This window comes from Glycine max, chromosome 7 (genome assembly GCF_000004515.6).
Source record: "Glycine max cultivar Williams 82 chromosome 7, Glycine_max_v4.0, whole genome shotgun sequence".
Taxonomy (NCBI): domain Eukaryota; kingdom Viridiplantae; phylum Streptophyta; class Magnoliopsida; order Fabales; family Fabaceae; genus Glycine; species Glycine max.
The window spans coordinates 10,668,712-10,684,292 of NC_038243.2; the positions used below are offsets into that span (position 1 = coordinate 10,668,712).

The following is a 15,581-nucleotide window of genomic DNA, read 5'->3' on the forward strand; positions in this document are numbered from 1 at the left end:
TTTTCCTTTCTGATCCAAACTTTGTGTTACACTGTTTAATATAGTAAGATTCTCTGCTTATAAAATAAGTATTATTACTGCTTTGAATTGATAAGGTGATTGATGTACACGTAGCATTTCTCTTTCGAAGACACTTTCAATAAAAGCTAAAAATAAAATATGTAAGCTAAAAAATCAAAACACGTGCATGCACCTACATTTAAGTGAGTTCTTAGGTGTAACTACTTCCTAGGAGACCATCTTCTTGTGTCAGTGGTATACTGACAAAGGTGAAGGCTTTCTTATTAGGTGTATTGGAATTGGAAGAAGTAACGCAATTATATTTTAGTGTGTTTGATTGAAAGAATAAAAATAAGCAAAGATAAAAGTAAAAATCATTTAAATTAAAATATAAAAGGTGTAAAACATATATGACATTCACTTTTTTTTTTTCTTCTATTTATTTGCTTCCTCCCTCTACGAAAGACAAGCGTATGTACGATGACTTCTGTCTAGTAGTCTCATTGAGACACTGTTATGTGTTATCACACACCCCATGCTTTGACCGCAGCATTGGACCTAGCCCCTAGATCTAGATGGAGAAAACCAGCATAAGCACGAATTCGCTAACTGTGTATTATCCACACCAAAATATGTTTTGGCCTTTTTCTATTGATGTAGAATGTAGAAATGTAATATGAATGATCAAGCATGCATGAGAGAATAAGGTAGCAAACTTTAGTTTGAGTCATTTTTTTTGTTTAATATTTTACCTATAAATGCCAGATTTGTTTTTCAACACTCTTTCTTTAATTTAACTAACTTGATCTAGATATGACTTGTATTCAATCTCCAATTTGGCTTAAATAATCTCTAGAACACACGTCTTGCTTTTGTTTTTTGACTGAGTTTGTGTTTCAAATTACTTCAAAATAAGGCTCGGGGAAGGAAACAGACTTAAGGTACTCTAGTAATCCCCAAAATATTTTAAAATAAAATAGTAAAATACCGAGTTCGATGGACACAATGAGTTATCCATATATATTAAGATTTAATCTACTTAACGTTGAACTAGGTTCTATACATAACGTCATGTCTGTTACAAACTTAAGCAGATAAATTCAATCTAAATATATAAACACTTTATAAGATCTAGTTTTAGGTATCAATGAGGGACTTTTCCTCAGGAAATTCTTATTTCTAAAATACTTCTAACACTTAGTAATTGGAAATTGTTACGAATGTCTAATATCATAATTTAGGCAACGTGCAGTTTGTCTCCTATATATATTTTTACTCAAAATCATGGCTTGGAGGTTCCCAACTGAATCTAAACTTACCATTTTCTTTGAAGCTCCGAGAGGGAATACTTTATATCATAAATCCATGAAAGGAAGCACAATGCATGAATCTTAAGTCCACGATAACTAGTAGAAAGATTCCTGTCCTATTATATAGGAGAGGTAAAAATTAAAGTGAAGCAGTTTCATGGCATTGATCCTGAAAAGGCCAATATGTATGCAATATGTGAAAACAGAGGCTGTTATTATCGCCGTATGGTTGTGACGTACGTGTTTATTCCATTATTAATTTACTAGTTGAATTATTATAATAGTAATGATATATATCACATCGTATACATTTTTTTATAACCCAAAGAATATTATTACGTGTAATCCAAACAAAACATAGATTGGAAGCAAAAACGCAAGAACTGGTACACTTAATTAATATTTTATTTTAATTATATTATATCACTTATCTCTTAGATTTCTATCTCCTTCTAAGTATCTACTAACACCTAAATGTTCATGTATCATTTTTCTTATAATAAATAAAAAATTGAAGTAGTTATCATTAAGATTTCAACCTTTCGGCATGGTCAATGAGACAAGCCTAAAATAGAATATTTTGAGATGTCTGACAATATGTGATTCTGCCCATACTAATCACGGTATTCGTGTAAACTAAAGAATGTAATAGTTTATGTATATACAACGTGAGATATATGAAAGAGAAAATTTGAGTTAAGCTGTTGCGGGCTATTGTACGTAGAATATGCATATACTTAATAAATTTTTCTCCCAAATGTGGAGTATAACATTACTTTTCTTTCTACATTGCATAAACCTTTAACATCTTTTAAGAATGAGATCCATTTCAAACTGGCACAAATGTGCATGTGCGACAACATACACATCAGATGACAATATTTTTAATATTTTATACAAACAGTAATGTCTCACCCATAGCTATATAGCTACTTTGGGGAAAGAAATTAAAAAAAAAAAAAACTCAAAGCTTTATCTTATCTGTTTCCTTATGGAACATCTTGGATACTTTAAAATCTAAGTTAACACGTTAAAGCCAAATCTTGCTCATGATGCAACTTTATTTTAGCCTTTTTAGGGAAACAAAACACGTCGATGGCCATTTCATGTAACAAGTGGATTGCACTATTATAATGTCTGCTTTAAAAGCACTCATAATCTTGGTTTTTAGTCAGCGATGGACGTTGATATGATAGGATAAATGACCGACCACAATAACTTTTCGTTTTTTTAGGGGAGGAAATTGTTATGACTTATGAGAAAGATATCCTTAATTTCATATATATTGAATTACTATGTGTATATTATGTGAAAATTTTGTATTTTTCTCTATCTTCTCAGAATTTAAATAGGTGGAGTTATATTAAAATTTGTGAATACCTAAAAAGAAATAAATAAACAAAAAATTTTCACGAAATGATTTAAGAAAATTTAACATGAAAAGATACATTCCCGGTTGTTAAACTGTATGTTTTTTAACTAGCTATAAATAGCAGGTGTGTGTGAGAGTGAAACTTTGAGCTTCGAATTCACCTTTTGTATTTGTAAAAGCAACCTTGGACCATTATGTTGCGTGTGCTTGGATTTTTAAATATTCGTTTTCGTCAATATGTAGTTGTTGGATTCTTTTTTTTATATTTCAATAGATAATCATTGATGATCACGAGGCATTATACTTTGTCTTAGGAAAATGTTGTGCTTTTCTCCGTCTTTCTTTTTTCATTTTTTAATTTTAACCTTCATTTACACTAGACAGTGATATAATGCTTATGACTGTGTAAAGACATTGACATCCATGACAATTTCCTCGATCACAACAACGACATTAACATATTAACAAACAACACGGTGGCCATCAATCTTTTTTATTTTTTAAATTCCATTTTATGTCTTTGCGGGAACCTTTGCATATACTTAAGAATAAAGAGAGAAACAGATAGTCTATAGGTTTTTAATTTTCTTTTTCCAAACACCTTAAGTTATTGTTTAAGATAAGAACAATTACAAGGATTATCCTGCGAGTACAATCAAAGCAAAATAAAGGGTATTGAACCCGAGAACGCACTTGATAGCAATACTGTACTACCAGCCAGGCCCAAGAGGATACAGAAGAGGCCCAATTACCTTTGTGATTACGTGTAGTGCAGGAATAGAAGAAGACAAGCATGCAGAATATTCTTCTTTGCAATTCCATCCAGGAATTCGGTTACAACCAATTCAGATTCCGTTGCCCCAATTCTGATATCATTCTGTTATTCTCTGCTTTACTGTTATTTTCCCTGAAAGCCAATGTTTGGCACGGTCATTCCAGCTCTGGAATCACCATAAATACCATGATAAGCAATGAAGTAACACAGAGAAAATTTCTCTTAATTTTCTTAGTGAATTTAGTATAGTAGCTCACCTAACAACTAGTATGATCTGCCACCATCAACCATGCCTGATCACAACACGAGACAGACAACCACTGACCGCCATGAAGAGGCCGTCACCCGCCTTACACAAAGCCAAAACACCTTAGCCCAAAATCATGTTGCCCTGTCCCAAGCCCAAACCGCAATGAACTCTAAGGTCGATTCAATCCTAGAACATCTTGCGGCAATCACCACCACCACCCCTCATTCACGACCTCACATGAAGCTGGAGGTTTCATGTTTTTGATGGCTAGGACGGACCCCATGGGTTGGAGGTTTCACGTTTTGAGCGACTCGCGAACTGAATTGTGGCTCTTGCTTCGCCTTTCCTCCTCAACTGTTTTGTTTTAGGGTGAATCCTAAGTTGCGACGTGAAGTTTAGGCTCTCCAGCCTCTGCCACTTCCTGAGGAGGCTGCTCTAGCTAAACTACAGGAGGACAAAATCCTGGACTGTCATTGCCATTCCAGAACTCCATTCAACTATCCTCCTCCGCCAAACCAACCACCAGGACCTCTCGCGGCTTTGAATCCTAGGATGCCCGTGAAACATGTCTCCCTGGACCATTAGGATGAGAAATGGGTCGTCATGCACCGTTGTAAGCCACGACTCCACTTATTCATTGCTGACGAGGACGTAGCCTCGACTCCAGATCATCCACTCAAATTCGATCCACCTTCTCTCAAACAACTTCCTCATGACCCACCACAAATTAGTCTCAATGCTCTATCTAGAATGTCGGCCCCCAAAACCTTTCGTATCTACGACCACATCTCTCACCACTGCGTCATGATCCTTGTAGATGGTGGTAGCACACATAATTTGATCCAGGCACAGGTTGCCAAGTTTCTCAACCTCCCCACCGCCTCCATGTCGACTTTGCAGGTAATGGTCAGCAATGGTAACATCTTAGACTGTGACACCTCTTGCCCTAAGTTTCCCCCTACAGTTCAGGGTCACCATTTTACCTTTGACCTTTTCCAATTACCCCTTTGTGGTGCGTGGTGCCGACATAGTGTTAGGGGTTCAGTGGCTTAAGCACCTGGGCTTTGTCACCACGCGACTACGCCTCACTCACCATGTCCTTTTCCCAAATGGGCTAACCCATCACCCTTTACGCGGACGTCCCAATCCATCCTTCTTTAACCTCGTCCCAACAACTTAAACATTACTTTCAAACCCAAAGTGTTTCTGCCTTGTTTCATTTGGCCCATGTCCCCGACAAGGCACCCACACCCCTATGCTCTTCTTCTTCATCTATTTCATCTCCTCCACCACCACCGACCATTATTGAACTTCTTTCGCAATTTGATTCCATTTTTCAGGAACCAAATCACTTACCCCTCTATCTCCTTATTGTTAGCCTTACTGCCAGAAAACTGAATTGGAAAGATAGGTGGCTACTATGCTCGATGTTGGCCTCATCTGGCTCAGTCAGAGCCCGTTCTCTGAACTGATAATCTTTGTTAAGAAGAAGGACGACAACTTGCATTGTTGCATCGACTATCGTGCTATGAACACCATTAAGATCAAACACAGATTTCTCATACCCATCATTGACGAACTTTTAGACGAATTGGGAAAGGCTTCATGGTTCTCGAAGCTCAACCTTTGCCATGGTTTCCACCAAATCCGCATGGCAGATGAGGAAATTCCAAAACCAGCTTTTTGTACTCATCAGGGCGGCCACTATGAATACAGGGTCATGTTGTTCGGACTTTGCAATGCGCCGTCAACATTTCAGGCAGCCATGAACGAATTGTTTCAACTATTTCTCTGTAAATTTGTCGTAGTTTTCTACGGCGATATCCTCATCTACAGTCCATCCTTCTCCTCGCATCTCAAGCATCCGGAAGCAGTCTTCACCTCCCTCTCTCAGGGACAATTTTACTTGCTCCAATCTAAGTGTATATTATCCCATAATAGTTTATGCTACCTCGGCCACATTGTATCATGAGAAGGGGTCGCACCAGACCCAACCAAAATTCAGACTATGGTAGATTAGCCTTTCCGATGGCTCAGTCCGATTTGTGCGGGTTTCTCGACCTCATAGGGTTCTACCGCAAGTTTATTAAGGGCTTTGCAACTGTGGTTGTGCTATTGACGACCCTACCGTGGAAAGACAACTTCCAATGGCACCAGGACGCCCAACTGGCATTTGACAAAATCAAGTAATTTATGATGGAGGCTCCTCTCTTGGCCACACCAAACTTCACAATTTCGTTCATTCTAGAATCAGATGCTTCTAAGTTTGCAATGGGAGTTGTCCTCCTCCAAAACTCCCACCCCATCGCATTCTACAACAAGGCTTTTTGTCCTCGTCTTCAATGTGCGTCCACGTATGTCTAGGAACTTCATGCCATCACCATGACGGTATGCAAATGGTGACATTACCTGTTGGGCCACCCGTTTGTCATCCTCACAGACCATAGGATTTTAAAAGTCCTGATGTCGCAAGTCATACAAACTCCAGAGCAATAGACATACTTGGCTAAATTGTTAGGTTACGATTATACAATTTAATACAAATTTGGTTTTAGCAACATTGTCGCTGACACTCTGTCCTGGATTCCGGCCAGCCAATTATTCTTACTATCGCTTCCTAACTTTGTTTTTGTGGACCAACTCCACAAATCTTTGTTGGAAAATTCAACCTTCCAGGAGCTTCTTGTAGAAGCAAATGTCTTTGGTGTTTTGATGATGATCATGATGATTTGATGCAAATGGGCTTTTCAAGTTTAAATTCAAGACAATGATTCAAGAATACAAGCCACAACATCAAGATGATCACAAGTATTTTAGGAAGGGAATTCCTAATTGATATAGCAAAAGGTTTGGCCAAGTAATTTAAGTTAAAAAGTGTTTTTCAAGAGATTTACTCTCTGGTAATCGATTACTAGAGGGTGTAATCGATTACCAGTGGCAAAAAATGATTTGCAATAGCTACTAAATATTTGAATTCAAATTTTAGACTGTGTAATCGATTACACAATATTGGTAATCGATTACTAGCAGTTAATAAACGTTTTAATTCAAATTTTAAAAGCTGTAATCGATTACACAAATCCTGTAATCGATTACCAAACAAGATTTTCAGAAAAATATTTCTAAGAGTCACAACTTCTCAAATGGTTTTTACATGACCACCAATGGTCTATATATATGTGACTTAGAACACGAATTTACTCAGAGTTTTTCAGAACTACAAGTGTTTATTCTCTCAAAGAGCAAAATCATTTTATCCTCTTAAGAATTCCTTGGCCAATTCAATTGCAATTCATTAAGGAATCATTTGAGTGCTCAGATTGTAAAATCTATCTCTTTCAAGAGAGATTCATTCTTCTTCTCTTTCTAATTCTCTAAGGTTTTAAGAGATCGAGGGTCTCTTGTTGTAAAAGAATTCTGAACACAAAGGAAGGATTGTCCTTGTGTGTTCAGAACTTGTAAAAGGATTTTACAAGATAGTGGAACTCTCAAGCGGGTTGCTTGGGGACTGGACGTAGGCACAAAGGTGTGGCCGAACCAGTATAAATATGAGTTTGCATTTTCTCTTCCCTTAAACTCTTTTATTTATTATTGTTTTATATTTATATTCAGATTGTTCTATTTGAATCAATATTTAAGAAGTTCATTGTTAAGGGAATTTGTAACTTGAATAGAAAGTGAAATAGAATTTTAATTGGGGAAATAGTTTGTAATATCTTAATTCAACCCTCCCTTCTTAAGATATCTGAGGCCACTTGTCTAACACTTCTTGTCCAAATTCAACAATGCCCAGAGACACATCTGGGCTTCACAATCAACCACAACCTCATATTTTTCAACGACAAGATCTGGCTTCCAACGGACAATCAATTTATACCTTATTTGCTGGAAGAATTCCATATAACTCCTATTGAGGCGACATGGGTGTGGTGAAGGCCCTTCATCATATACAGGACAACTTTTTTTGGCCTAATATGTGATCCGACATTCGCCAATTTGTTTCTCGGTAACTTATTTGCCAACAAACTAAGTATGAAACTAAGAAGTCGACGGTCTCTTCCAACCATTACCGATACCATCTTCAATTTGGGAAGATTTGTCCCTCGATTTTATCTCTGACCTTCCATCTTCGAACGACTTTACCACCATTTTGGTGGTCGTGGATTGATTTTCTAAAGGGGCTCACTTCGGTGCCCTTCCCCCATACTATACAGCTCATAAGATCGCTCTTTTTTTTCTTGATATCATCTACAAGTTACATGGGTTTCCCCGTAGCCTAGTATCGGACAGAGACCCTCTATTCATCAATTCCTTTTGGCAAGATCTTTTTCACTTAAGCGACACGAAGCTCCAAATGAGTACTTTATACCACCCTCAAACGGTCGGCCAAACAGATGTTCTCAATTGCATTCTTAAATAATACCTCCGAGCATTCGTCGATGATAGGCCAGCATAGTGGTTCAAATTTATAACACTCGCCGAATGGTCCTACAACACTTCGATCTTTCACCTTTCCATTCCCAGCTATTCGCTTGGGCCTTCCCAGGTAGAGGCCGTCAATTCCTTGCTAGCAACATGGGAAGTCATTCATACCACTCTTTAGTGTCGTTTATCAAAGGCTCGGGCTACTATGAAACATTACGCCGATAGTTATCATTGTGATGTTCAATTCTCAATTCATGATTGGGTGCTTGTTCATCTTCGTCCATACAGACAAACTTCTCTATCCGCGACTTACACCAAACTGGCCAAACGCTTATACGGGCCTTTTCAGATAGAAGAACACATTGACTAGCTTTTGTATAACCTCAAGTGGCCCAATTCCTCCCACATCCACCTGGTATTCCATGTTTCATTATTGAAGCCTCACCAAGGACCCCCTCCTGTCAGTCAAGTTTGCTTTCCTTCCATCGTCATTGGTAATCATCAAATTATCGAACCACTGTCTATTCTCGACTGGAAGTGGGACAAGTCAATAACCCCACCAACCAAGCTCGTCTTGGTGCAGTGGGTTGGATTGCCTTTAGAAGACACAACCTGAAAACACATGGGGTGATTTGTGTGCTTCCTATAACCTTGAGGACAAGGTTGATTTTCCAGGGGAGGGTGATGATAGCAACACTGCACTACCAGTCAGGCCTAATTACCTTTGTGATTACGTGTAGTGCAAGAACAGAAGAAGACAAGCCTGCAGAATATTCTTCACTGCAATTCCATCCAACAATTCGGTTACAACCAATTTAGATTCCATGGCCCCAATTCTGTTATCATTTTGTTATTCTTTGCTTTATTGTTGTTTTCCTTGAAAGCCAATGATTGGCACAATTATTCCAACTCTATAATCACTATAAATACCATGATAAGCAACAAAATAACACAAACAAAATTTCCCTTAATTTTCTTAGTGAATTTAGTATAGTAGCTCACCTAACATCACTCTACAAAAGAATGATCACCAAAATAAAGGAAGTAATAAGAAAATTAAAACCTCACATGTTCTATCTGCCATCTATGTTGATTTTGGATAGTTGTGATAGTTTTCCAGAATTATGGTTCTATTTAATGCATAAATTAAATGATCATGATCGTGTAAGAGCCAATATATATGTTGGTAATGTACTTGCTAAGTGGAAGCTAGCTAATACATTGACTAATACCACACCAAGTCAAAGGATGCTTGTATTTGATGTTACTTGGATTGCTCCACATAAGGCTTGTTCAAATGTAATAATGGCTTTAAATTGTGGTCTGTAGTTGTTTTAGTCACATCTTCTCTCAAATTTCTGTAACGTAAAGGTTTTTTCACTCATCATAATCACAATTGTAATCACAATTTAAAACAACAAATGCAATATAGACGCAACATTTAGAAGCCAAGAGAATAAGGCAGGATGGAGATTGTTAAGCTTTGGGCCTTCTTTATAGACGTAATTGGGTGTTAGCTTTGGGATTACCTTTAGTCATTTTTTAACTCAATTGCAAACCAATAATTGATAAAATCCATTCATGTTAGGAGGATGTTTCAAAGCTAGGAGCGATTTTGGCAAAGTTCATGGGTATTTTTTCTTCTAAACACAACTTTAGTGTTAAATTTGTTAGGCAACAAGTCAATATGGTAGCTCATGTATGTTGGAAAGGATTTCCATTGACGGGATTTTGACCATTATGGGTGATTTTCGAAAAGTTATTATTGATATAGGTGAGTCAAGAAACTATTTACCTGTCTTGGGTGATTTTTGTCACATCAAATTTGGGTGACACTAGTCAAAGGGGCACCACGAGTTCATCATTTGTCATTTATTGGGTGGCACCACCCTGTTCCATGACACCCTTTCAGGTGGCTTATCAGAACATGTGGCGCCACCCTATTTCATGCCACCAGGTCGTCTTTGTCATTTAGTGGGTGGCGTCACCCTGTTCCATGTCGTCGGCTTGTCTTTTATCTTGTGTGGTGGCACCATCCTGTTCCATGTCATCCCTTCAGATGACTTGTAAGAACATGTGGTGCCACCTTAAGGTTGTCGCCTTCATTTTGTATAATTATAATTATAATTAAATAATTTTAAAAATTAATTTAATTTGAGTAAATTTATTAATTGAATAATTTAAGTGACTTTAATTAAATTAATTTAATTTAAGTAATTTTGATAATTAGATTGTTTAAGTGATTTTAGGTTTTAATAATTTTAATTTTAATTTAAGTGACTTTAATTAATTTTTAATGTTGTTTTTACTTTTATAAATTTTTAGTCTTTAGGGTTTAGAGATATTGATTAGAATTTAGGGTTAGTGATTTTATTAGGTTTGAGTTTCTATTTATTGATAGTTTTTTCTAATAGCAAAAAAATGTAATAAAATTGAGTTAAATTGAAATGCATTATAATAATTACAATGACAATTTGGATGAAATTAAATGATTTTTTTCATTCATGTCAAACTGATGTCAATTTTATAGACAATTAGTTCTATTGTGCCCTTGATGCCTGCATTGGCTACAAGTGTGTACACGTTGAGATTCGGACCAATCCATTTCATTCCTAATGTGTGGAGACCTTGGTCGACCCTTCAGACGTAATCTAGACTCATGTGGAATAATAATAGGGTCACTCCTTTCAGGTATGGTTTCTCCACAACCAAGGGTATTCCAGTTTGCAAAATATGCTTGAATGATGGTCTCGATTTTGTATACCTTATCCACATATTGGTATTGATTGATGTTAAGATGGACACACACTACAATGACGTGGGAGCAAGGATATCTGTAAGCTTGAAAAGCTTTACACTCACAATAATTTTCCTTTAAGATAACATGTGTTCTTTTTCCTCCCCTTTGTGTTTCCTGATTGAGAGGCTCTTCAACATCAAATTTTGTTTAGCCAATATCATATCTTTTAATGTGAAAAGTACAAGCTTCGGCGTGATGTTTTTGAAGGGCATCTAGCAAACTCTTGCAGTAGTGTCGTCCTGTAGAGTATTCCACTCTAGCTTGTGCTCCTCTCCTCATAAAATAGTTGACCGGTCTATCGTGCGCAACCATAACCAGAGCCGTTATGGGCATATTTCGGGCATCTTTGAAAATTTGATTTACTACATTTGACAAATTCGTTGTCATATGGTCATATCTGCATCCACCCTGATCATGTGTCAAGCTCCATTTTTCTTTGGAAATGCCTTCAATCCAACATTGTATCTTGTCCCTAATATGCTTAAATTTTCCACTCTTCATTCAAATTAGTGCAAACAGGTTTTGTACCCTACAGAATTGTGTAAAAAATTGACAATTTGGTGACATTTTTTGACCAATAAATCCATATAAAAAAAACAATAGAAAATCTAGCCAATGTAATAAGGTCTTGTTTTAATTATGCATTCTTGAATTTGTGGTTGAATTTGCTTGCAATATGGCAAATGCAATACACGTGATAAGCCTTGGGTGGTTGTCATTCCGATGACATCGTGTTAACTCATTTGCAAGTGCAACAATTCGTCCAAGTAGTATTCTAAAATGGTAAGACCAAGTTTTGCTTCCCCAAGGATTTTGTTTGTACTCAAGATGATGTATATCCAATTTTTGTATAATTAATGAATAGATTTAAGAAGTGAAATTTGAATCATTTTTGTAAATTGGATAATTATACGATTCTAAGCTATGATTGAGCAAGAAAAACAAACACTGGGAATGGCGAAGGATTATGAATGTAGGAGTTGAATATGCTGGGGGGCTTCCTACTGAAACTCCTCTTGATGTGATATAATTAATTTTTTTCTATTTAGTATCACTCTAGTTATCCCCTACATCTATTAATGCACTCTAACCGTGATTCCTCACATGAAAGAGCCTAATTCCCTTAATTTCTTTCTTAATCCCTCAAGAACTAAATTAGTTGAACAGCATGACTAATGGAGATGCATAAATAGGCTAAACAACTTCACACTATCCCTAGCAATGAAGCATTTAGATGTTCTTTCCGATTTTAAGGATTAAAAACATTTTCCAATGCCTAGCATATATATAGGTGATCAAACCAAATACATGTGAATAGGCACAGAAAAAGACAATGTAAACTAGTAATAACATTAAATAGATAGTGAGAATCATTACATCAAGAGAGTTTGGTGGAAAGCTCCCCAACAATGGGTGATTTAGCCTTTCATTGTCATGAGAGGCTTAACTATACAAAAGGGATGAAAATATGAGGGGGAATGGAAGGAAGATGAGTGCAGAGGTAGTCAGAGGCTCCCAATGGTTGTCTTCTTCTTCTTCGAGCTCTAGGTTTCTGTATTACTCCCAAACAGAAGTGTCTCTCTTTTCCCCTATTTCTCACTTAAAACCCCTCCTGATCCTAGTTTTCATGATTTTCGCGCTAAGCACGAGTAAGTGACTGGGCATTAAACATGCAACATGCGCTAATCACATCTTCACGTGACTTTAGGCTTTCCAAGTAGTTTCCTCACGCTAAGCGGGATCTTCCTGCTAAGCGGCTACAGCTCGCTAAGCGAGCCTGGTGCGCTAAGCGAGAATCATCAGGCTTCAACTTCTCTTTCAATCCCTCATATGTGTTTCTACAAAACAAAACCACCAAAATAGTATAAATCTAACAATTTAGACATCTACTACACAAAAACTCAGAGGATACCAAAATTCCAATGATTCACACAAAAAGAAGCAATAAAAGTGGAGAAAATTGATAATTCCTATATGTCTTAATTACAAAATATGTTTTTGCACATCAATTATCAAAATCCCCCAAATTTAAAGCTTTGCTTGTCCTCAAGAAAAAATGAGCTAACTATACTAAGTTAGATTAATGACCTATTCAAAATGTATCAACCACAGTATCTGAGATAATTGCGTACATTTCACAAATTTCTCATCTCCCCTAAATTTTGCATTTGTCATAATTTCAAGATAAAAGCATACAATAATGAACTCCGGAGATAAAATTGGTTAGCAAGCATGACAAACATCAAGGAAGATCAACCATGCTTCTTTCCTCACAAGGCTAATGTTTCTCTCAAGCACACAAGTGTTTCAGGTAAGTGTCTATTCATCCAAACAACTAACAGTAAATTCCCAACTTTGTATTTCATCTCATTCCATGCAATCATACATACACAATGTGGATCACTAAGGACTTTATTAAGCTAGTAGTGTGGTTGGGTTAGCAAGGAATTCATGGTTTTTCTTGGATGCAAAGCTTAGGTTTTAGGAGAGCATCACATATTCACTGTTTTCTTAACCTATCATGACTTCGTTGCTATAATCCAACCTTTATTTAGTTACCTCTTTAACAACACACAATATTTTTTTAAGATACAATTGCTTCTAGTTCCCATTTTTCATTCAGTTTTTTTTTTACAATGAGCAATGTACCATATTCCACAGTTCACATTGACTATGCGATGTTGTTAATATCCCTGTATATAGGTAATTCTATACATTCCCCCAAATTTAGGACAAATTTATCTTTCTCTAGGACAATGCTCACCTACAACCTAAGGTAAGGTATGCACAATAGTAATTTCATTCAGCTCATGGTTCAATAATAAATTCATTCACATTAGGCTCAAAGGGGTGCAAGGGATTCATTCATTTGCTAATACAGGGTGGATATTTGGCTAACTAGCTAAAATTAAAATTAAACAACATGGCCTTGATCATTTCCACATCATGCATCTATTCAACATTCCGAGAATCATGCAAAATTAGTAATTTAAAATCAGTCGTTCCCTTACAGTTGAGATTTACACATCTCACTGATTTACAAAGCAAATAGTTTATCATTCCATAATTCCCCATCATGCAAGCTAACCGCTTCACTCATGCGCAAAATTTTCACACTCTATCAATCAACACAATGCATGCTCACTTGAAGTCAGAAGTTTTCAGAAAGCGGTTATCAATACGCAGTTCACCCAAATCATGCAATCAATTCAAACAAACAAGTTGCACCAAAATTTTGTGAATCAATCAGACCAAAAAGAAGGATTCAACTGACCAAACATCATTCAATCAAACCAAAAAGTATCAGATTGTCTATCATGCATCAACTAAGTGTCTGAATTACCAAAACTACTAAGTGTTGAAAGTAATATGCTAAATCATAAATAAACTACTAAATCATAATAAAATGAAAACTGTTTGAAATGCAAAAGAAATAAATAAAGTCCTAATCCTGCTACTCAATCATGAGTGGGCCATAGTGCCCAAGCCCCCTGTGCGAAGGTGACATCAGTTACATAATCAAAATCAATGTCAACATCAACAACACCAACATCAGCATCTGGATCCGGAGCATCACACCCCTCCACCTAACAAGGGAAGTTTGGACTCCAGGCCAGGCCACCTGCTCCAAGAAAGCCTAAGGGGTCATGATCGATTGTTGTAAGGATAAGTGGTGGAGGCTCTGTGCAAGCAAGTATTGTCCTTGATGCAAGCTCTACAACATAGGGATGAACTGGTCTGGTGGGATGGAAAAGAAAGAGGAAGATGGTCCAACGTGTCGCGCTAAGCGAGTCAGTCTCGCTAAGCGCAATTAGCTCTCTGTTAGAGAATAAGGCTTAGCGAGCCATGCAGATGGATGAGTTCCGCAGGGAACTTGAGAGGCAGAACTATGGAGCCATGTTAGAGAATAAGGCTTAGCGCAATTAGCCTGTGGAGTACGATGAGTTTCGCAGGGAACTTGAGAGGCAGAACTGGCATAAATCCTTGACCAGGAAGATGGATGGGCACATAGATGTGGCCCTGGTCAAGGAATTTTATGCAAACCTGTATGATCCTGAAGACAAATCCCCCAAATAGGTCTGAGTGCGGGGGAAGCTGATTAAATTTGATGCCACCTCTCTTAATGCTTTTCTGGACACACCACCAGTTATTGAGCCAGGGGAGCAGTATACCACAAGGGGAGAAGTATACCACATATACCAGGTTCTACAGTACTCGCATAGACCCTCAGAAGATGGCCGCCAGACTCTGCATCCCAGGGAAAGGATTTGAACTTAATGCAGAGTGCGAACCCTAGAAGCTCCTGAGTAAGGATTTGACTACACTGGCGCAGACTTGGAGCGTCTTGTCCTATTCTAACCTCGCCCCCACCTCTCACACGTCCGATCTGAATATGGACAGGGCGAGGTTAGTTTATGGACTTGTTATGAGGATGGACATGGACGTGGGCTCACTCATATTAGGCCAGATCTCACAAATGGCCCAGTCCAACTCCTCCAGGCTCAGCTTTCCAGCCCTCATCATCGCCCTTTGCATGACCCAAGGAGTAGTTACAGACTCATTGACCTTTGAGTCCCTAAGCCCTGCCATTAATTTGGCATACATCAGGAAGGATTGCTGGAACCTGGATGATCCTACGATCACTTTTT

The 15,581-nt window shown here is 37.4% G+C and overlaps 1 long non-coding RNA gene across 1 annotated transcript; it reads right to left on the reverse strand.

The window, feature by feature from the left end:
* Window positions 1-362: 362 nt before the first annotated feature.
* On the reverse strand, window positions 363-1,477 carry LOC106799346 (uncharacterized). The gene is made up of 2 exons (XR_001389030.3): window positions 1,320-1,477; window positions 363-571 (listed from the first exon to the last, which is right to left on the reverse strand). It is a non-coding gene; the product is annotated as an uncharacterized lncRNA (long non-coding RNA).
* Between the last annotated feature and the right edge of the window lie 14,104 nt (window positions 1,478-15,581).